The sequence below is a fragment of the Parus major genome, chromosome Z, assembly GCF_001522545.3.
Source record: "Parus major isolate Abel chromosome Z, Parus_major1.1, whole genome shotgun sequence".
NCBI lineage: Eukaryota > Metazoa > Chordata > Aves > Passeriformes > Paridae > Parus > Parus major.
In genome coordinates this window covers 51,599,034-51,620,310 of record NC_031799.1, presented here as the reverse complement: position 1 = coordinate 51,620,310, position 21,277 = coordinate 51,599,034, and the positions used below count along the sequence as shown (strand labels likewise).

General features: G+C 41.9%; 1 protein-coding gene across 8 annotated transcripts in view; it reads left to right on the top strand.

Annotated features, from left to right (window-relative positions):
* Positions 1 to 21,277, top strand: part of PALM2AKAP2 (PALM2 and AKAP2 fusion) — a 264,548-nt gene that overhangs the window by 167,902 nt on the left and 75,369 nt on the right. Inside the window, exon 1 of one of the 8 annotated variants that reach the window (XM_015652714.2) lies at positions 2,223 to 2,314. The exons of the other annotated variants lie outside the window; for them this stretch is intronic. The gene's annotated coding sequence lies outside the window, so the exon portion shown is untranslated. Of the gene's footprint in view, positions 1 to 2,222; positions 2,315 to 21,277 lie in introns of those variants that run through there. 8 annotated transcript variants of the gene reach the window in all.

The window sequence follows — 21,277 nt, the reverse complement described above, 5'->3', positions numbered from 1 at the left end:
ACATTCCCAGGTGGTGCAGCTGAAACACCCCTGCTCTGATCTCTCTTCCTCCTTCCTGTGGCCCATGCTAGTGGCAAGTAAAAAATGTTCATTAGAAAGCCCATCCTTTGTCCAGAGAATTTACAGCCAAGTCTGAAAAAAAGAAAACAGACAGCTGCCAGTAGGGAGAGTGGCAGACACTTCCCTGGGTCAAAGACCTTGATGGGGTTTTGTCTTTGCCATGCTCTTGTGTGCTTTTAGACACATAAATTTGCAAAGAGGGTTGTGGCCATGTGTAGCTCATTATTAGTATGGCTTCTTACTTACATTAATAGCGCCTGCTTATAGGTCTGCACTTACATATGTACGCCTCAGTTTCCTTATAATAATGAGATTTTATTATAAACCGTTTCCATTATCATACAGTGTTCAGGTAGCGACCATGCTTCTGTGTGAGCATCTGTGTCCTTGAGTTCTCAACAGAGAATGCAGCAGCTGAATTATCAATAGCAGCATGTAACTTCCCATTTAAAAGATTGGCAACTGAAGAGTGGAGGGAGGAAAACGTGACACTAAACTTTAATACAGACTGGAGAGCTACAGGTTTGCAAACCTCATGCCTGTACTGTCCAAATACAGGGATGCTAATCGGGTTAGAACTAAAGGACACTTAATGCAATCTATCTGAGAAGAGTCAACATTGCTGCTGTAAAGTCCTGCCTTAAACAAACCTTTTGGAGGTCCCTGGAAAGGTCAACAAAAATGTGGATAAGGATGATCTAATTTCCATTTCAGGGTGTCTAAAAAGTTCTTGACAAAGGCTTTTAAGGAGACTAAGCTGAGAAAACAACAAGAGGGAAAGCCCTGGTATAGCCCAGTAATTGCTTAGAAGATAAAATTCAAAGTGCAAGAATAAATCATCAGTCTTCACAATGGTGGGAGGTTCTGTATGGTAGCTGGGAGGTAGAGTTCTGCAATGGCCAATGTTGCAATGTGTGCTGTTCCGCGTACTCATGCCTTACCTGGGAATGGAGCCAAATAGCAAAGTTCATCAAAATGCATTTGTTCGGCAGTAATAAGAGGACAGATTGTGAAGAATTATACCTGGACATTATGAGACTGGATGTTCAATATCAGAAATCCAATATAGGTGAATGTAAAATGATACACATGGACAAATAGTCATTAAAAATGGTGGGCTGTGAGGTGGCATGAGTAAAATCTCAGGGTTATGACAGGCCATAGAAACATCACCTCCTGTGCTCAAAAGTTCCTCACTAAGTATAGTCAAGAAAAAAACATCATTGTGCCACTGTAGGAATCCATGATTTGATCACATCTGCAATCCTGCGTATTTCTTCAACTAAATTTAGATCTATTAGATCAGGGTCATGCTCAAGAGTGCATCAAGGATGGTAAGAGGTACAGAACAGTCTGTGGACAAAGGTCCCCATGAGAGAAACCTAGAGCTCTTCAGCCAGGAAATGTAATGATGTACAGAGATTACAGTGGAGATCTACAAACTCATGAGCAGGTCTAAGAGAGAGTTAATTGTTCCCCATCTCCAGCTCAAAGAAAGGGTTAGTTGTTCCTCATCTCCAGCACAGGAGCTGAGGGGAAAATTAAGTTTGTATTGAAACAAAAGTCAAAGCTACTTCACAGGAAGGACAGCAGATCAATGGGAATCCTTTCAAGAATATTTGGGTTCAAGGCAACGTTGAAGAAGCCCAGGACAGTAGTAGTACCTATTAAAAAAAAAAAAAAAAAAAAAAAAAAAAAAAAAAAAAAGCGCCAAACCACACCAATAAAGAAAACCAATCAAACCAAAACCAATCAAAAAGAAAACAGCCCAAAACCCGCGGCTTGGAAAACCCCCGGAGCTGGCGGCGTAGTGCAGCTCCCACTCAGTGCACTCGCCGGAGGCGAGCTGCGGGGCCGCGTTCCTTTCCTTCTCGACGGGCCTCGGCCCCCCCGGTCCCGGCTCCCTCCCCTCCGGCCCGCCGCGGGCATCGTAACAGGAGAGGCTGGCAGGCGGAGGGGAACCCGAGCGCGGCAGGGCGGGGGCCGCGGGGGCGGTGGCGGAGCCTCCGCACCGAGCGCTTCGCCCCGCGGGACGGGACGGGCGCGACGGGACCAGGCGGGGCGGGACGAGGCGGGCGGCGGCTTTGCCCCCCTCTTTCGGCGTCGGCGAAGGGGGCGGGCGGGGAGGGAAGTGGGGGAGGAGGAAGAGGAGGAGGAAGAGGAGGAGGAGGAAGGGGGACCCGACGTGCCGGGGCTGCGCGCGGAGGTGGCAGCGCACGCTGCGAGCCGGCGGAGCGGGAGCGCTTTGGATGAGGTACTTCCGAGCGCCAGGATGCGCGTGTGTCCGCGCGGCGTCTGTCTGCCCGTCTGTCTGCCTTGTGTGTCTGTCTGTGTGTGTGTCTGTGTGTCTGTGTGTGAGCGCGGCTCCCAGTGCGGAGGGAAGAGGGAAGGGAGGCGGCGGTGGCTGCGGCTCCGGCGAGCCGGCCCTCGGCGGGTTGCGGGCGGGAGAGGGGGGCAGGCAGGGCGAGGCCGGGGAGGTAAGGGGGTGTCGGTAGAGGTGCGAGGAGGGGCACGGGAAAAGCGAGGAGGGAAGATGGAATCGCGGGGCGGGAGAGAGCAGGAGAGGAAAGGAGAATGCAGATGCGCGGAGGGGAAGAGGCCAGGAGGAAAGAGGGGATGCCGAAGGGGGACATTTGTGCCCTTGCCAGCCCCGGCGTGCACAGCCCGGGCGGGGGGAGGCGCGGAGCTGCCGGCCGGAGCGGGGGCGAGCTCGGAAAGCCGGGTGTGTGAGCGCAGCCCCCCGATGTCCGCAGGCCGGGGGGCTCCGCTGCCCTCCCTGGGGGCGGCCCGCTTGTGGGGATGGAGGGGCGTGTGGAGGGGGTCAGCGGGATCCTGAGAAACCTGTGACGTAATTGTTTTTTAATCAGCACGTGTTTTTCATGGCGATCTCAAATTTTCCTGGACTCCCCTTTTTGAACAGAAAATCCCCCGTATCTTTGTTCCAAGTATTTCTGTTTTTGGATTCCTCTGCAACAGCAAAGCGAGTTCATGAGTTTTAAATATTTTATTTCTTCTTTTATTCGGCCTCTGCTGAGGACCACTGCAGTGTAAACTTCCGAAACACTGGTGTCTCTTTCTAAAAAGTTATTGACATTATTACTGAGGTGATCAGGCCGGCAGCTATTGTGCGTATACCAGTGTTTGAGTTCCTGATAACATTAATCATTAGCCGTAAAGAGCAGCCATCGTACTGAAGTTAGGTTTTTATCTTAAGATGAACAGCCTGTCAGGTCCCAGATGTATGTTAGGTACAAGTACCAGCCTGCTGTTATAAGAGATAGAGCATAGTCCCCCAGTTGTGATTTTACCAGCGAAATAAACATGTTGTTTTATTATGAGTGGTGATTAACAGTTCGACGTTGTAATGATATTCTGTGATTCTAGCATTGTCTCATAGCTCTGGTATGTCAATTTGTATTCATGCTGTGTAAGTGTTTTGCAGAGGTTTTGCCTATCTGGCAGGGATTTATTTCAATTTCACAATTACGTTTTCTGATCTCAGCAGCCTCTGGAACCCAAAGAGGTTGTGTATATACGTCAGTATCTGTTATAGTGTGTGACTCTCTTTTTCCCCCAAGAAATGCAAGTTATTTCATGTCATTAGATCACAGTTTTTATGTCACTACACACAGAAGTTACACCTGAAATTGTGTTCATTTAAGTGCATTCATCGCAAGCATTTCTGACCACTCAGTATTGAGTGTTTTTTTATTGATTTATCTTCATTTTATATTTGAATGCCAGTCCATTTGCTGCTCTGCTGTAGCCTCTGCCAAAATAAGTTTTCAGAAATTTTTAATGTTATATACAGATACTGGTTTTGATTACTGATACCTTGTTTTTATATTAGTCTTCCTAGCTGTCCAAAGAGTACAAGTCCCAGGTGAGCTATTAAGTAAATTAAGCCATATTTATAGATATCTTGTAATAGTGCCAGTAAAAAGTAGCTCTTGTGGCAAATGATGGATATTTTTCTTCACTGTGGATGTGCAGCTTCTGTAGGAAGGGGTGTGTGCAGTCCTTTTAAATTATTCTCAACTCCTGTTGGCTTCAGCCAGAATTTTGGCTAGGTAAGAATACAGGATGGTACGACTTACAGCGTGAAAAGTACAGCCAGCAGAATCCTGAGCAGTTTGATGTATACTTTGTTCATAAGATAGTTTGATTCATGTCTGGTTTGTCTTGTCTAAACTGCAAAATTCACTTTTGCTACGGGAAACACCTGCTGATTTAGCAACTGCTATTGATACTCCATTTTTAGCAAGACAAGAAGAGCTACATAAAGCAACATCTAGAACTGTCCCTATTGCTACTATTCACGGTGTGATTTTTTTCTCTCGTTGATGTGCTGCTGTACTGATTCTCAGGCAGTTCTGACTTCAACTGATGTGCAGTACATTTATGGTTGTAGGATAAAGAGGGTTATTCAAGCTGCCAAAATGGTCTCTCTTTCTTCCTCCCACCCCCCCTTTAAAAAATGAAAAACTGTGGCAGCTGTCTCTCCTAGCAGGCTGTGCTGCAGGGGCAGATCTTTGTTCTCATGTGCAACCTGTATCTTGGATGCCTAGAGTTCAACCTGAATTCTGTGTTATTCTGATACAAGTTTCATTGCTTGTCTCACCTTTTTAGGCTGTTTTTTTTGGTATTTGTTTCAATGCCAAAACTTAATGAAGGTTCTCTAGGAAGTTCTTGACTCATAGTTCATTGAGGAAAAGTCTTTTCCAATACTCCCACCCACTAGGACCAAGTCCATTGAAGCTGGTGTGGATAGGCTTGGCATTCAGATTATGGTGGAAAAAAAAGCCAGCCTGTTAATTGATGATGATGCTGGCTTACCTAAATATTGCATTAGTCCTGTAGAGGGATGTTCTTTAATTGACTACTGACCTAGACCACAAGAGTACAGTTCTATAAAATTAAGTTTAAATTTTGAAATATAGCAGCAGCACTGAATGAATGCCAGCAGATGCACTTATATCTATAATTTACATTGTTTTCTTTGAGCCATATGCCAAAGTGGTGCTCTTTTTCTTCCACCTCTCCAAAATTCTAAGTCTCATCTGCTTAACTAATTTTAAGACTTCGGTGTGCATTGCTCCAGTAAATTAGTATTTGAAGTTGAGCAAAGTCCATGCTCTATGAACTGTGCTATCTGTGATTCTTCTGCTGCTAAGAGTGTATTTCAGAGTGCAGCTTGATGGGGAGGGACCTGGAGAATGATTCTGCTGGTTAGCCTTCAGTGAGGAAGCAAACCTTGCTTGACTGAAGTCTTCCTCTTGGGGTAAGTCAATTAGGGATAGTTTCCATCTCAGCCATCTGAAAAAGACAATGTCCAGTTGTAGCTGGTAACATTAACTCTCCCCATATTACACCAGATGGAAAAGATTTTTACAGAATCGGATTGGGTCCTGTCACCATAGTCATTGTAGTTGGCTGCAAGAATCTAGATGTTGACTAAGATGACATGTCATGGCCCTTCCAGTATTTTCTGTCACCAGTTAAGAGTCATGGTTGTTCAGTACTGAAATGTGTCCAAAGCTTTTAAAAGTACGCATCGCACGCGGTAACTTCAGGAGACCACCTCTGTATCTCACTCTGTCCTGAAAAACAGGTGCTGAAGTTTTTCACCTGTAAAATAGAATTGTTGTTTCTCATTTTTTCTTCTCTGCATTCGACAATCTTCAGGGTTTTTCCACAATTTTTGTTCTAACAGCCTATGTTGAAATTGTAATTTCAGCTGCTACTGCAGGCTTGTTTCCCAAGTAATTACATTCACGGTGCTTGGCTTTTCTGATATTATGACAGAATTAACAAGAAGAGGATACCTCTTTTCATGTTAAAATTCTGAGTAACCAGCACAAATTGTTGTTATTTTTGCTGGTGAATAACCTTCATTAATCCATTATAACTGTAAATCATGCCATCCTTAAGTTGAAAGATAGATAATTTTATTTAGGTTTATAATTTATGAGGGTTCAGAGTTCATTTTTTGTTTATTTGATGACGGTCAGATACTGGATTTCCAGGAGAAAGGAGGAACTGTACCTTCAGAATAATTCCTCAGAAATGTTATTAAAATAGTGTATTGTAACAAGCGTTGCATTATTTAATGTGAGACTTACATGCAATGTAGTGTGAGAGTTTTCCCTAGGTATTATACTGGCAGAGAATGATTTATTTAGTCCCTTATTAATAACAGAGAGAAACAATAGTGTATTTAAAATAAATCAGATTTCCTCCAAAACATATCTACATCTATTAGAAAGGTTAGGAATATTTCTTTAAAAGACATGCACAATCTCTACGGAAAAACTTTGGAATGTGCTACTGGATCATGAAAGTGTATCCTGTTCATTTTGGAGTTTTCTGTCCATCTCTATCTAATTGGCTAAAGAGATGAATCATGATCCAGGGTGAAAGAATGCTTCCAAAGCTCTGGATTTTTTTTTTTTCTCCAGAATCTGTTGGTTCCACTGGTTTCTTTTGGGGCTTTGGGCATCATAATTTTCCTATTCTCCCATGTTTTTTGATTTAAAAGGGAAAAAGAGCGGAAAACTCGGTATATTAATTACTAAATTCACATCACCACATGCACTTCAGAAGGGAAGGGTTCTCTGTGTTTTACCAGCTTATTTCTAAATTTTTTTGTGTTGCTTTATATAACATCTGTTTGTATAATTTATGCATGAATCAGGAAAAGTTTTTAAGGGTGTAGTGGGTGTAGCACTGGCAGGGAAGGGTAGCTTATATACATCTCATTTATTCCTCTTCTAGCTGCTAAAGTTGACCACTTTAACAAAACAGCAAAAAAAAAAAACAACCTGTCATGGTAATTTAAAAATACCTTTAAACTGGTGACACATCAGGATTATACTCACTTAAACACTCACACACACAGACACACACACCCCCCAAAACAAACAAGCAAACAAACCCAACTAAGCAGATAAATAAACACCACCAAAACCACAAACACCATTACTTCAATCACTGAGTAACTAAGTAGGTATGGCTATTCACTTGGCCTGTCACAGTGGGATTTTAAATTAGGTATTATTTCTATAATAGCCTTTTATTAGTTCTTCTAGGGAGAGGAGGTTTTTTTGGCTATGTTATGGAGAAAAAACCAATAGCTAGCTAGCTCTGAGAATTAACAACCTATTAAACCATTTAAAAGCTACATCCGCCTCTGTGCATTTTACATTTTAAAAACATTTTATCATCCAAACATCAAGCATCCCAGGCATGGGATTTTAAATTAGTTATTATTTCTATAATAGTCTTTTATTAGTTCTTATGGGGAGAGGAGCCTTTTTTTGCTATATTAAATAGAGACATAACATACTGTGCAAATGCACCTGAGGACATATGCAGCTTCCTTCCTAATAGTTCTTCTCAGGGACTGATACTTGAGAGCAGGGATGTTACTTTTTAACCATTAAACCAAATAATTCAAGTGGACATCTTATGCCTCGTTGTCTAGGACAGCGACACCGGCATTGTTTGAATTGAGCTTACTAACAGCCATTTTTTCCCCAGCACTCCAGGGATAAATACAGCTCCATCTGTATACATGCTTGGAGTGCCCTATTTCTGTGTCTCATTAAATGTAGAGCAAGTTTAGTAGTGCCAGTTGAGAAGAATTCCCTAACAGATCTGCTAATATATAAACCAGATCCTCCCATCATTGAAAAAGCTTTTTTTTTTTTTTTTTTTTTAATTGCTCTTCTAGGGCAGGTTTCAGGAAGATGACAGACCAGAAATAGGAATCAGATGAAATGTACACCTGTATTAGCATCCTGTACCAAACTCTACTGGCAAACTAATTAAATAGCTGTACATATATTAGTAAAACTGGCACAAGTAAAGAAGTAAAGATTGTTTTTGTTAAAGTTGGTGAGTTAGTTTGTGCAGACCTTTTGTCTCTAATTCTGTTCTATTAGGAGTGTATCACAGTACTCCTGTAGCCTTGTAAGGAAGACAGTGTGAAGCCAATCTCAAGCCTTTAAGTATTATTCTATCAGCTTTCTTCAGAAATAGGTCATTTATTTCCAATTTTAGAGTTCCCTATTAGCTGCTACCCTGCCCCAAGAGTGAGTGCAAGAAGAGGGTTTTGCTGGCAATACTCTTGAGAACTCACATGCTTGTGTGGGAACTGCTATCAATAAACCCAAAGAGTCATTTAACCTGATTTTAAAACTAAGTATATGGAAGGAGAACAAACTGTTGTGGTTTGTGCCATAGTTTGATGTTCCCACTGTCCCTGTGTTTCCAAGATATGTTTTACTGGCACAGCTTGCTCGCAGTTAGGAGAGGACGACTATGGCCAAAATATCAAGGGAGATCTGAAGGACCAGGTGCATTAATTAGTAGGAGATGTAGCCATGAGAGTTCAAATACATTCAGGCCTCAACACCATGCTGTTTCAACTGTTCACAGCATGTGGCTGAGAGAGGGACACACCAGGGCACGTTCCCAGCAGCATCATTCTGGCATGGCTTGGCTGAGCTTGGCATAACAGAGACCAGTCCAGTTTTGTCATTGCTCCTGCTGCTGGTTGTGATCATTAAAAAAAGAAATTGAGCTAAAGTTATGGTCTGACATTTCCATTTGCTTGCGTATTTTCATAGAGTCATATATTCATTTAGATTGGAAAAGGCCCTTTAGAAGAGCAATGGTAAAACTATTTATGACAATTTCTGTATTTTTCTGTTGTGAAAGCAGTGGATGTATTGAACACACTGGTCAGTGTGTCACTGGAAACTGGCTTAATCAGACTTACCATTTTGATCATTTAGTTAGATCTAAAGAGTAGCACAAAAGAACCTGTGCTGGCTTTAGATGCTGTTCCTTCATTTGATAGGTGCCTGAGCCTGTCCTGCTTTGATGTTCTCAGTCTCCACAATGCTTCCCATCGCTATGTTATAATGTGCACATTCACTTACACTCTTCTGTTTCAATTCCTGGTTTTGTTTAATTTTAAAAGGTCAAACTGAGACGTATTGGCTTCTTCTTACATTATTGCTAATGAAAGCTTGTTCTTCCTTTCTGATTCTCAAATCCATATGAGTCCCCTTTGAATGTCTGGTGAACAGCAGCTCTGAGGAAGGAAAGCAGCAGCCACACATTTGGGGAGTTCTTTAAAATTGGAAATGTGCTTTAAAAGAGGAATCAACGTTGAAGAAGTGTCCATTCACTTTCTGAAAATGAGACCTTTTAACAGCATTTTTGATGGGTGGTCTAAACACCCCTGTCCTGTTGCCTGTTGGGCTTGCTGAAGTGATACCTTTGTTAAGGCCCAGGTTTATTCTCATTTTGATATATAGAATGTGCTTATCAACTTTGTTAATGAGAACAGAAGTGGCCTGGCACAGCAGCTCGGACTGCATATTGATAGACTCCTAGCAAATAGCTCTCACTTCAAATTAAAAATATCTTTTAATTAGTTGACATTTTTGGCATTTTGTGATGTATTTTAAGCCCTTAAAGTTGTTGAAAAATCATTTTCTATCTAATTAACTTAGAGCTAGCTCAGGTAATTTTTAAATTTCTAGGAGGATCACCCTTAGGGGAGAAAAATCATATCTGGAGTTGTCACTGAAGAACTGACAACAGCTACTGGCATATTTAGACAGTCCTGAAACCAGTTTGTGATAAGATCAGCACATAAGCAGGACTTCCCAGAATTTTGCTTTGAGTGGAAATTAATTCCACAGACTTTTCACTTATTTTTTGGGGCTGAGTGCTGGTGGTCAGTGGTAGAGTTGCATTCCAAATAATATTTGGTGACTGAGCCAAACTAGCTCGGTCTTTCAGAATTAAGTGTTCTGGAAAGAAGAGACTGCAGCTGAATTAATGTTTTTTGTGGGGAAGTTCCTTGCTCTTGTCTTTTTGTCAGAGGTCATTATAAAATGAACTTCTGCTCTGAATGAAATGTTTTTAGGCTATCCTGCCTGTCATTCATTCTCCAGACTTCTCCATTATTCAGGGATTTCATCTGTATAGCAGCAACAGTTAAACAGCAAAATTGTTTTATTCTCTTGTTCTAGTGGGATGTGTGGAAAACTTAGAAGTTCAGCTGTCAGGCATGCCTTGCCTACTGTTCTTGTTGACTCTGGCAAGTCAGTGTATCTTGCTGGCCTGAACAAGGGATGTGACTTCTCTGTGGTGAACTGGATGGGGTTTGTTTTAAACTGTGCCCTGCTGGAAACCTGTTTTCTTTCTGGAAGGATGATAGGACTGTTCACTTGCATGTGCCAAGATTCTGTATTATCCAAGCTTCGTGAAGAGAAATCAAGCCAACTCCCTAAGTTCTTGGCAGAGTGAACTGTCAAAAAAGGGACTTTCCAACAGGATATTACCAACTGATCACCAGCTACCTAGGGTGTAGGTCCTTGGGGGCAGAGGAGCATGTACATGGTATTTCTTAGCATTCCCTTTCCCATGCCTTCGGGATGTGTTTCTGCAGAAAGGAAAATAAAACTGAAATCCTCCAGGTGCAGATGGTAGCATGTGATTTTGTTTGCTGTCAGGTTAGATACAGGTAAGAAACCCAGAGGCAAAAAACAAAAAAAGAATACATTACTTTTGTCACATCAATTGCTCAGTTTCTATTACAAATAGTGGTGAGTGTGAAAGAAGAGAGTGTGAGGAGGTTACTTATGCCAGTATTCAGTAAATTGAGATGGCATTTAAAGTTGTGGTGAAGTTGCATTGGCCAGAAGTGTTCATCTTCAGATGCAGTGGATCTGAGATAATGAAAGACTAAAGCACTTCTACCAGTGAAACCTGTGTTATCTTTTCCTCTGTATCAGCCTGGGACACATGGACAGCACTCATGCTACACGACCTCTGGAAAGCACCAAGGTTGGGCTCAAGTTGAGCCCCGCTCAATTTTTTGTGAAGAATTGATGCAACTGCTGGTCCAGACTGGGAGAGTCAGCAGTAAACATCTGAACACCAAAATGCCAAGTTACCTCTGTAGGTATTTACCAGCTCTTTGGCTGTGCATTCTTAAGTGGCAAGGACTTTTGAGTTCAGTAAAAATGTAGCAGCAGGGCACAGTGTTATTTTATGGATGGGGACTGACTTTGTAGTTAAAAGACATGTATGTACATGGGTGCTTTGCCCAATATCCCATTGGCATGTCATCTGTCAGAGTGCAGCTGCATTAGGAAATGCATCATGCCATTTAAATTATCTTTCTAGCTGCTGGACCTAATGAATAATTTCCTTTGGAGGCAAAAGGGAGGGGAAGAAATGAAGAAAGGAAATGCTGAAGAGCTTACAGTTTTTATTGTGGCAAATGTGAGTTTGAAACAGTGTGCCTGACTTTTTTTTTTAAGAAGAAAAGGGGACCCAGTTTCACAGCAGGAGAATTTCACTTTGCTAGGCACGATGCCAAGATTTTATGGTGACTTGGTGGTTTCATTCCTTAAGAACACAGCAGTGGGCTCCAGCAACAATGGACCTCCACTGTGGAGGCTCATGCTCACAGAATTTCTCAGGTTCCTCCTAGTCAGGCAGGAACTCAGGCATTTTAAGTAGCTGGGCAGTATGGAAACAGGCCTCTGCTGCTCTGTTGCATTTCACATTTGGGACTAGATACTGGGTGATACAGTTTGCATTCCTTTGTGAAACAAATTTTTTGTGTTTATTCTGTTGCTGGACATCAGTTAATTCATGCTGCTAAACAATATTTGAAATTTTCTAGTTAATTCATATTTACTTTGATTGTGTGGGTTTGATACGGAGATTACCATAGATGATAGGGAAAATGTCACAAGAGACTGAAACCAAATTTTTCTCTCCTGCAGCTTTCAGGAATTAGTAAAATCCACTTTTACTTCTGCACTTTTACTATACAGCTTCACTGATAACAGGATTAGGCTTGGTAACTGTAATTTTTATTTTTTTTTTTTAATCTTTAAAGCTTTAAAACATTTCCTGGGCTGCAGAGTTAAAAACTAACAAAAATATTTAGATTCAGAGTGTATTGTTAAGACCAGACAAGTCTGAAAGAATGACTTCTCTGGGTCTTTGTTGTTCTTGTTCAGATGCTGAGGCTTATAACCTTCTCTGAAAATCTCTGAAATAAGCTACCCCTCCTCCAAACCTAAATCCTTCAAATCCAAGGCCCAAGCTTTCAGTTAATGCAAATGGACATAGATTGGCAAGAGAAGATCTTATGATTTTCCTCTGTGCTAATAAACACAAATAACAGAGAAATATGTTATTAGTCTCTCTCAGTATTTCCTGCAGTTTGTGACAGCGTTGTCAGAGTTTCTCTGGTTTGGCTGTTTAAAGGGTAACAGCAAAAAATAGCTGTCCTGGGAATGGAAGGGCAGGATTCTGGTTCTCCTGAAATCTGTGATGGCAAGAGGATGGGTGGGTAACATCATTGCCCTGGAGCAGTCAGCTCTGCTTAGGGGAGTGACCTAGCAAGTCAGCTTGGCCAGGGCAATATCTGTCTTACTTCTGAATTTCTGGGTTTCTGTTCTGCAGGGTAACATGTCTTCCCTCCATCTTTAGCTTATTTCTTGTTTGCTTCTCTTGGTGTTTCATGAGGGGTGTTTTTAAGTGTTTGTTGGCACTGGGTTTGGAGAGCCTAAATAAGAGTAAGGCATACATATCCTAACTCCTTCCCAGCTCTGGTCACTGTTTGATTTGTGTGAGGTTGAGGAGAAGGTTGAGTCATTTTCCTCAGGGAAGAGGTCTGAGTTCCACTGATACTGTCAGTTTCTTTCTCAGATAGTTCAAAAGGTGTGTTCAAAAGGGAGTGTGGTGTATGACAGTAGTGGTGGGAGTACCAAGAGGAAGTTTGTCAGCTAAACCGAGTTCACCTGTCAGCTGTGCACCAGGGAGGGTCCATAACTACCTGAGCTGCTGGAGAGCTAATACAGATTGGTGGTGTGACACGGGAAAAGATTTGATCTCTGTCACCACGACAGTCCTTCAGTCTGATCCACTGTTCACATTGTACCTTGGGCAGCTTGACCAAATTACATTTTTGCTCCTAAGATATTGCCTGCATTTACAAAGCCCTTCCTGAAATGCAGTTACCAGGCAAGCCTTTTCACTTTGCTGATGCTCTCATGTATCTGCATTTTCAGCATCAGATAGGTATACATGGCATGCATGTATCCTCCAGAGCCAGGAGGGGACCTTGAAGGCTACATCTTACTGCTGGTCTCTTCCCAGAGTGCTGCTTCTGTTTTCCAAAGGATAGACCAGGAGCAGTGCTCTGGTTTTGGGGAGCGAAGCCCCAGGGTGCCATCTGACACAGGCTTATGCAGAGGTTGATTTAAGCAGCCAAAAAGCAAAATTCATCCATGCCTGTTTCCTTCTAGAATATAACCTTCTCAAACAGCTGTGTTACTGCATTACTGTTGGTTCTTCAAAAGGATCAGAGCTTTCCATGGAAAGTTGGCTTGTACTCCATCACTGGATATTACCAGGAGAAGCTGCATCAGAAGTAGCTTTTCACTGGAGAAAATCTAGGAAACCTCTTAAAGACATTACTAAAAGTAAAGGTTTAATTTTTGCTCTTAAATTCTTGTTCTTGCCAGTTGCAGTATTGTTGCTGCAGACCAAGCAGTTTACTCACAGGACCTTTAAACAAACAAAATTAAGAAGGTATTTACGAACCCGGTAAGTCCCAGCATAAATGCTGCCCGTGTGCTGTTATTTTCTTCTTCCTTGTGCTGTTCTGGTCTTGTATTTATTTATACATTGCTTGAATCTTCTTGATTCAGCATTGTGTGGGTTCTTTTATTGAGATTGATGGGCTTTCTGATTTCTTACGTGATCATAGCTTTTGCCCTTTCTTTGCCTTGTTTTCTTTATAAAACTAAGTCAGCCTTCTGTGATTAAACTCATTGCATAGAAGGAAAAAATGTGAGATGTTTCCTGCAAACAATTGATGACAAACTCATTGTACTAAGCTTGCTGAAAAGGAACTTTTTTTTGGAAGGTGAGAATAAAGGAATTTCCTCCTCCACCCTTCTGTTGTTCAGCTGTAAACTGATATTGTTGAGAGGGGAAAAAAGTTGCTCTAGTTTTCCTCAGGATATTATTGTGTGATCTTAGTGAAAACTTTTAAAGATACAACTGACACTCTAAAGGTTTCAGTTTCGTGCAGAATTAAAAATTATTTCCTGATTTGTTTTTATTTTAAAGCATAGTCAGTTCAGTTAATTTTCACAAAAGACCTTTCTGGAAGTTCAGAGATTACCTGGGTTAACTTTACAGTTCAGTGAGAATGAAATGTCTTTTATGACACTCTCTATGAAACAGTTTGATAATTATTCCAGGAGATAGATGAGTTTGCACTGGCAAAACAGTGAAGCCACACAGAGAAAAGTCATGGGTTTTTTTTTTCACAGGAGCATGACTACAACTAGGTTTTGTTAGTCAGTAGCAATTATGTATTGAGCATTTTGATTTTTCATTGGAGGCTTCATAACCAAGTAAAGTATCATTGGTATCTGACACCTGGTGCAAGAAGTTCATTTCTGATCCAGCCTGATTGCCATTGAGAGAATGGGAAAATGCTTTTTAAGAGTGGTAGTGGGGTAGGGTATATTCCATTTTTGTATTTAGCAGGCAGGATGCCTAAACTAGGGTTTGACTTTATCCTCTTTTAGTTTGTGTTGAAGTTACTTTTACTGAAACACTTGCTCAGCATCAGGGTATGAGTCCTGTGATGTCCTGTGCATGTATTTTACTTTATCAGACTGTAAGTAGTCCCCTTTTCCAGATTCCATGGGATCTCCTGTAGACACAAGCTATTGCAGCAATGCAGATCCCAAGCTCTTGTTCTGCCATTTCTCTCAAAACTCAAATTGTCTTTAATTTATTTCCCTAATGGTCTAGTTCCTGTTACCATGCAAGTGAAAGAGCAGGGATAGATTAATGCTGCTCTGAATATTATTAATAGTTCATCGTTACATCCCTAATTAAGATTGGAAATTGGATTTAAGTGATTATATAAACTTGTTATAAGATACAGTTTCTGTCCCAAAATCTAAAGTAGACAAAATAGAGAATAAAGACAGCAGATAGAGCTCATTGCTCAGTAGACAGAATTGCTACCGATAAACTCCACAGAGCTCATAAATACTAGCAAAGAACAAAACTGCCTTGCCTCCACATACTAGTTCCTGTAAAATTTAAACCTAAAACATTTTCAATGGTTGTGATTGACAGGCTGAAGTTTCTACAAGTCTTGGTTTAACTCTAGGTAGCAAGTCACCTACTCCTCCTAGGTTAACTCTTACTTTTGTGGCTATACTTTTAAAAGTCTGCTGTATCCCTGCCTGCAGGACCAGTCAGCCCCAGAAGATAAAAGAAGCCTTCAAAGGGCTGCAGCACAGGAGGATCAAGCATACTGCTTATTGCTTATTTAGACTTTTACACAGGAAGAATTAGGTATTCCTTGGCTCCTGGTGGAACAGGTATTCATAGTTTTAAACATGTAGCCTTTTTGGTGGTTCTGGACTTGTATTATTCTACCCTGAAACTGTCACAAGATGAAGCCTGGGAAATGGTTGGAGGAAAACAGTGAGGCAGAGGCAGGGTGAAAGGAAGCTTTTAGGGTCTGAGGCTGCGATGATGTCAGGAAGAATAATTGTTTTGTACTCTTAATTGCTAGCTTTACTCATGCAGCCTGGGTTGACATGGGTGGGGAGAATGTGGTGTGCCACATCTGCACTGACTCATGGGACAGTAGTCACCTGCCCTCTCAATTATTTTTGGCTTACCGTGAAAGACTCAAGGATGACATAAGCAGGGAGAGTGAGATCCAAAGCCCTTCATTTTGTTAGCTTGGACTCTGGTTCTGTCACCAAATGTAGTGATAATTGAAGCAAAATGGGAGTTGAAGGTTTCTTCTAGTTTAAGTGGAACTGTGGTAGAGCAAGCTTTCATGTGAGGCGCATGGATAGCGAATGCCTCTCTACAGTCATGTGGGTAGCAAATGACCTAACACTACCTTGTGCTTGGTTCTTAGGCTTTCCTAAAGCATATCTCTTGTCCATCAGGTGCTCTGATCTGTTGAAAAGAAGTTTAAAGAAATATGGCGCATTAAATTCAAGGTATTCGTTTTAGTATAGAAGTTGCAGGACATCACTTGTATCTCACAAAAATACGTTGTTTTCCCAAACTGGTGTATTTGAGTTACCTTATTTGTGTGTGTTGTGGTTTAACCTCAGCCAGCAATCAGGCACCAGGCAGCCGCTCACTCATTCCCCCACCAGTGGGGCTGAGGAGAGAATTGAAAGGGTAGGAGCTGGAAAACTCATGGGTTGAGGTCAAACCTGTTCAGTAAAGAAAGCAAAAGCCACACACACAGGCAAAGCAAAACAAAACAAGGAATTACTTTACTGTTTCCCATGTCAGGCAAGTGTTCAGCCATCTCCGGAAGAGAAGACATCATTATGCATAACAGCTACTTGGATAGATAAACACTTCACTCCAAATACTCCCCTCCTTCCTCCTTCTTCCCCCGACACTTATGTACAGAGCATGGTGTCACATGGTCTGGAATATCCCTTCTCAGTTGGGATCACCTGTCCCAGCTGTGTCTCCTCCAACCTCCCATGAACCCCCAACTTCCTCCCCAGCATGGAAGTACAAACAGCGGAGAAGGCCTTGGCTCCGTTTGCCCTGCTCAGCAATAACAAAAACATCTTTGTGTTATCAACCCTGTGTTCAGCACAGGTCCAAAACACAGCCCCATACCAGCCACTGTGAAGAAATTTAATTCTGCCCCAGTCAAACGCAGCACAACAGTTCAACTAAAATAGACTGTGTACTGAAGCAAGGGGATTTTGAGGCTCAGTCAGAAGATTTAGCAAGAACAATTTGGAGGGGATTCCTGTAGATGGAGAGTTGTTTAATCTCAAAGTAAACTCCCTGTAATTTCCTTGTTAGAGACTAATTATCACAATGTGAATGGCTTCTGGCTCCTTCCCACACATACATTCCTCTGTCAGTTCATCGTCTTGATAAAGCAGATCACTTGAAGCAGATATGTAAAGGGGTGTCCATGTCAATGCAACTCTCTTCATATAGCTATGTGTATACAACTCAGTATTTTACTGCCTGCTGTTGAGTACCAGTGGTTCTTTTTAATTGAAGTAATGCAGATGAGTATTTTTTAGTTGAAAGCATGTGTGCATAATACACCATTTTGTTGGGTCTTCAGAACACTTATGTAGTTGGAAAAGGTAGTATACGCCAAATATATGATTATCAGCATTTATAGTTTCCTTGATTTAATACTCATTTCAACGTATTATTTAAAGCCTGATTTATAATAAAGAAAGTTGCCTGACTAACTGTGTCCATGATATGTCATACTCTGGAATAGTTCCCAACAGTCTGGACAGGCAGTGCATGGTATGCAAGAGCAGGGAGACCAACAAGAACAGTTTTCTGTTGATTTCAGGTTGATTTAATTGCCATTTCCCTACAGATGGCATGACTGATTTAAGAAGCTGAAACTGGTGAGGGAGGATGGAGGTCTAACATATGATTAGGACAGCTCTGCTCTTAATCAATCTGCTGCTACTCTAGATCAAAAATGAGGCTGATCAAGTTTATAGGAACAATCTAAAGCCAGGAGAAAGTGTTGTGTTATACGACCCTTATGTTTTTAAGTCAATTAAGACACCTCAGTGGAAAATTTTTGCAATTTCCCCGGTGATGCATAACTGGGACGCTATTGAACATGCAGGGAAAAAAAAATCTTAAAGGTTGACATCTGACAACAGAAATTAAATGGAAAATATGTGGGACAGCACAGCACAAGTGATTGAAAATCCCTGGGGCACAGCAGTGAACAACACAACTTTGAATCAGTAAGGTGTTGTAAATACATATCTTTGGCAGTTGTCTTGATTAGGGGAATAAGGCAGTGATGTATTCTACTCAAATACAGTTTCACTTGCCTTGAAATTAAAAGACTTTTTATCTGCAGCTTCAAATTAACTTCAAATCCTATTAGATTTAATCCTCAGCTGTTTGGAAATTCCACCATTGTCATATACACATTTTCCAGCTTGTGATCTTACTAGCCCATGATACCTCCATTACTTGTCACTAGTTCTTTACAATGTTTCCAGATGGAAATTCTCCTTGAAATAAGATCTGAGTTTGTGTTCACTTGAATTTCAAATTGTTCTTTCTAGTTCAGTTGGTAAAGAATATCATGTTCAGAATCCATATGTAATAAAACCCCAATTTGACCTGGTTACCATTAACATGGAATCGTTCTAATGGGGTAATTATCTTCTGCTGCTCATTTATACACCAATTTCTTACCATATACACCCTACAGCTTCATGTGGCAGCATTTTTGTTGTTGATACAAGTAAAATATGTCAGGGCTGTGTAAAGCTAATATACTCTTTGCTTAGACAGCTAATTAGAATGACTAGCAAGCTGCCTGAGGTCTCTGAGTCTGAATTAACTCTCCTACACATACTGCTTAAAACTAGAGTGTCACTGAAATAGCAGTGTAGGGCTAGACATGAACAACTAACTGGCTGGCAGAAAGGAAGAGAAGGTCTAGGGGATAGGCATTAGCAGAAAAGAAGCACCGTCTTTTTCAAGACCGTTTTGAAAGACAACAGTGAGTTGTTAGGTCTTCTCAAAATGTGCTTTGCTACTGTTGGTTCTTTGTCTGCAGAAGGCAGGAAGTAACATCTTGGCTGAGGTCTTTCTTCCCTAGGCTTCTGTGCACCTTGAAAGCTTACCCCTCAGGTCCAACTTTGCCCAAGTTTAATCCTTGGGACTAGGATCACACTTTCTTCCACAAGCAGCTTTTGTCCCTTCAGGCAGCCAAGGGATAGGTGATAGCAATGAAAAATGACTTGCACAGGATGGGAGGGAATGTCACATACCCCAGATGAACTGTGTCTCCTCGGGGAGAAAGGCAGTCAAGGGAATGCAGCCTGAACACACTGTCCAGCTTTACACCCATCAGCAATGCTCACATGTGCTTCCCAGGGTGAAATGGATCAACAGATGGTCCATAATCCATTCTCTACAAAAAACATCATACACATCCTGTAGTCTGTTAATGAGTGATAGTAACATGTTTCATTGGCTGTTCATAGGATTCTGATTGTGCCTTCTGGCAAGCAGGAACAGACCCCCTGTTCTTTGCTCTCTCCCTCCTTCATGCTGCTTTTATGCGAGGTCAGAAAGGGAAGAGTCAGGGTATTCCATTAACAGAGACATTGCTTGGAGAACCAACCAGAATCCTTTCTTCTGCTGCTTTGTCATACTTTTCTAAGTTTACAAGCTTGCCATTTCTCACTTCATGCACTCTCTGGGTCTCGTGGAGCAGAAAAGATTCTTAGCAATTTATAATGAAGATTAATTTGTGTTAAATTTTACTGCTGGTTGTCCTGAAATTACTTCAGTCAACATTCAGCCCTGTCACCCAAATTTAAGCAGCAACCTTGCTAAGGATACACTGAGAAAAGAAGGTGTAACATATTTTGTCATGAATGCAGCTGCCGCAGCAGTCATTCACATGGAAAACCACTATTTTTCCAGAATTTTGATTTTTATCCTCTGCTCTATAAGGGAGGCACTCACAAGTCTGTTTCACTTGGTTTTGACAATGAATAAATTAAATAATAAGAATGTAAAACTAGAAATGCCAAGGGAGGTGAGAGCAGGTGATTCGTATTTTATATTGTTTTTTCCAAGTGGTTGGGAGTTTTCCGTACATGTGTGAAGTTTCGGAGTGCATGGATAGGAGTGGGAGAAGCCAAGTGAGAGCTCTGCAGCCCGCTGCTTCCTAAAGTGAGTTGGTACCAAGGCTTACTGCCAGCATTTGCTTATTTTCAGTGGTGTGTTAAGAAACAATAGTTTGCATAGGTTTTAAAAAAAAAAGAGGTGAAAGAAAGCCTTCAAAAGCTAAAGATAGCATGCCCTCCTACTTGGCAATTTTCTGTGTTCCGAAATCACTCCCTACATACATGCTGCATGGTGTGGGGTTTTTAACCTTCTTTTGGTGTGCTCATCTTTTTAAGGTTCACCCTGGAAGTCATCTGCTCTGCCTGCAGGAGAGTCTGGCACAAAGAGCTATGGGAGGCATAGCCTGAGCATGGCAGTGGGCACAATAGATAACTAAATGTAGACCATCATCTAGGGAGGAGTGTCTGTGAGGAAGCCTAGCAGCTGGAGGAACCATGGTTGAGTTATGGCAGTGTGAGTGTTCTCATGGTGCCTTTTTCCTCACTGGGAGAAACTGACAATGTTAGGAAATAAGTGCTAGCTGTCAATTATTTGGTTACATGAGCAGAGTGGGGTGAGATGAAACTGTGGTTATGATGTGTTACAAGTTTCAAGAAGGGTGTAGAAACATAACTAGGGTTGATGTTTGAGCTGGCAAAATCCATGGACAATTCAAAAACCACAGCCAGAGGCTATCATCTTGCCGTGGTGCAAACAGCATCTTCCCACTCCAAACAGCCACTTCCATTAATGCAAAGGAAGAGGTTATTCCCACAACCTCCACCCCTGCTATGTCTTCTCTCCCCCATGACAAAAGTTAGGGGGAAGCTTATTCAGCTGCTTCAAAATGCATTAGAGTTTGGACTGCTGTCATAGCTTTCATCTGGTATAGTAATTTGTTGCTTAATTAAGCTAATGCTGTGTTCTGCACTGAAGATGTAGCTGTCAAGCTCATTGCTTGTCATTGCTCATTTAAGTTAGTATCTTGTCCTGCACCAAGGCTGTGGCCATCATGGCACAATCAGCATTGCAGCTGAAGAACGAGCAAGGAGCCAGTGGCCAGGGGGTTGCAACTCTGCAGACATGCCCAACATCAGTGTGAGTTTGCCCTCAGACCTGGGAGATAGCCTCTTCCCTGCCTTTTCCCAGACAGCTCCTTCATGACCTCATGCAGGGCTGTGCTCCCTGGGAATCCAGGAGTCTTCTCCCACATCCCTGATGGCCATTGGGGATGGGCTGGAGTGGGCTGAGTGGGAAGTGAGCCTTCCTCCCCAGGGACACATCTGCATTCTCCATTTCACTTCCTGGAATAGGTCACACCCTTGCCCCAGATAATGCCGAGGTGTACAGCCTCACAGGACTGTTGTTGGATGGTCCTCTAAAACTGCTGCTTTCTTTCTTGTGCAGTGATCTCCTTCCTGGTCTCTTGTATTTACCAGCCAAAGCAGGGCCTGGCCAGCCATCT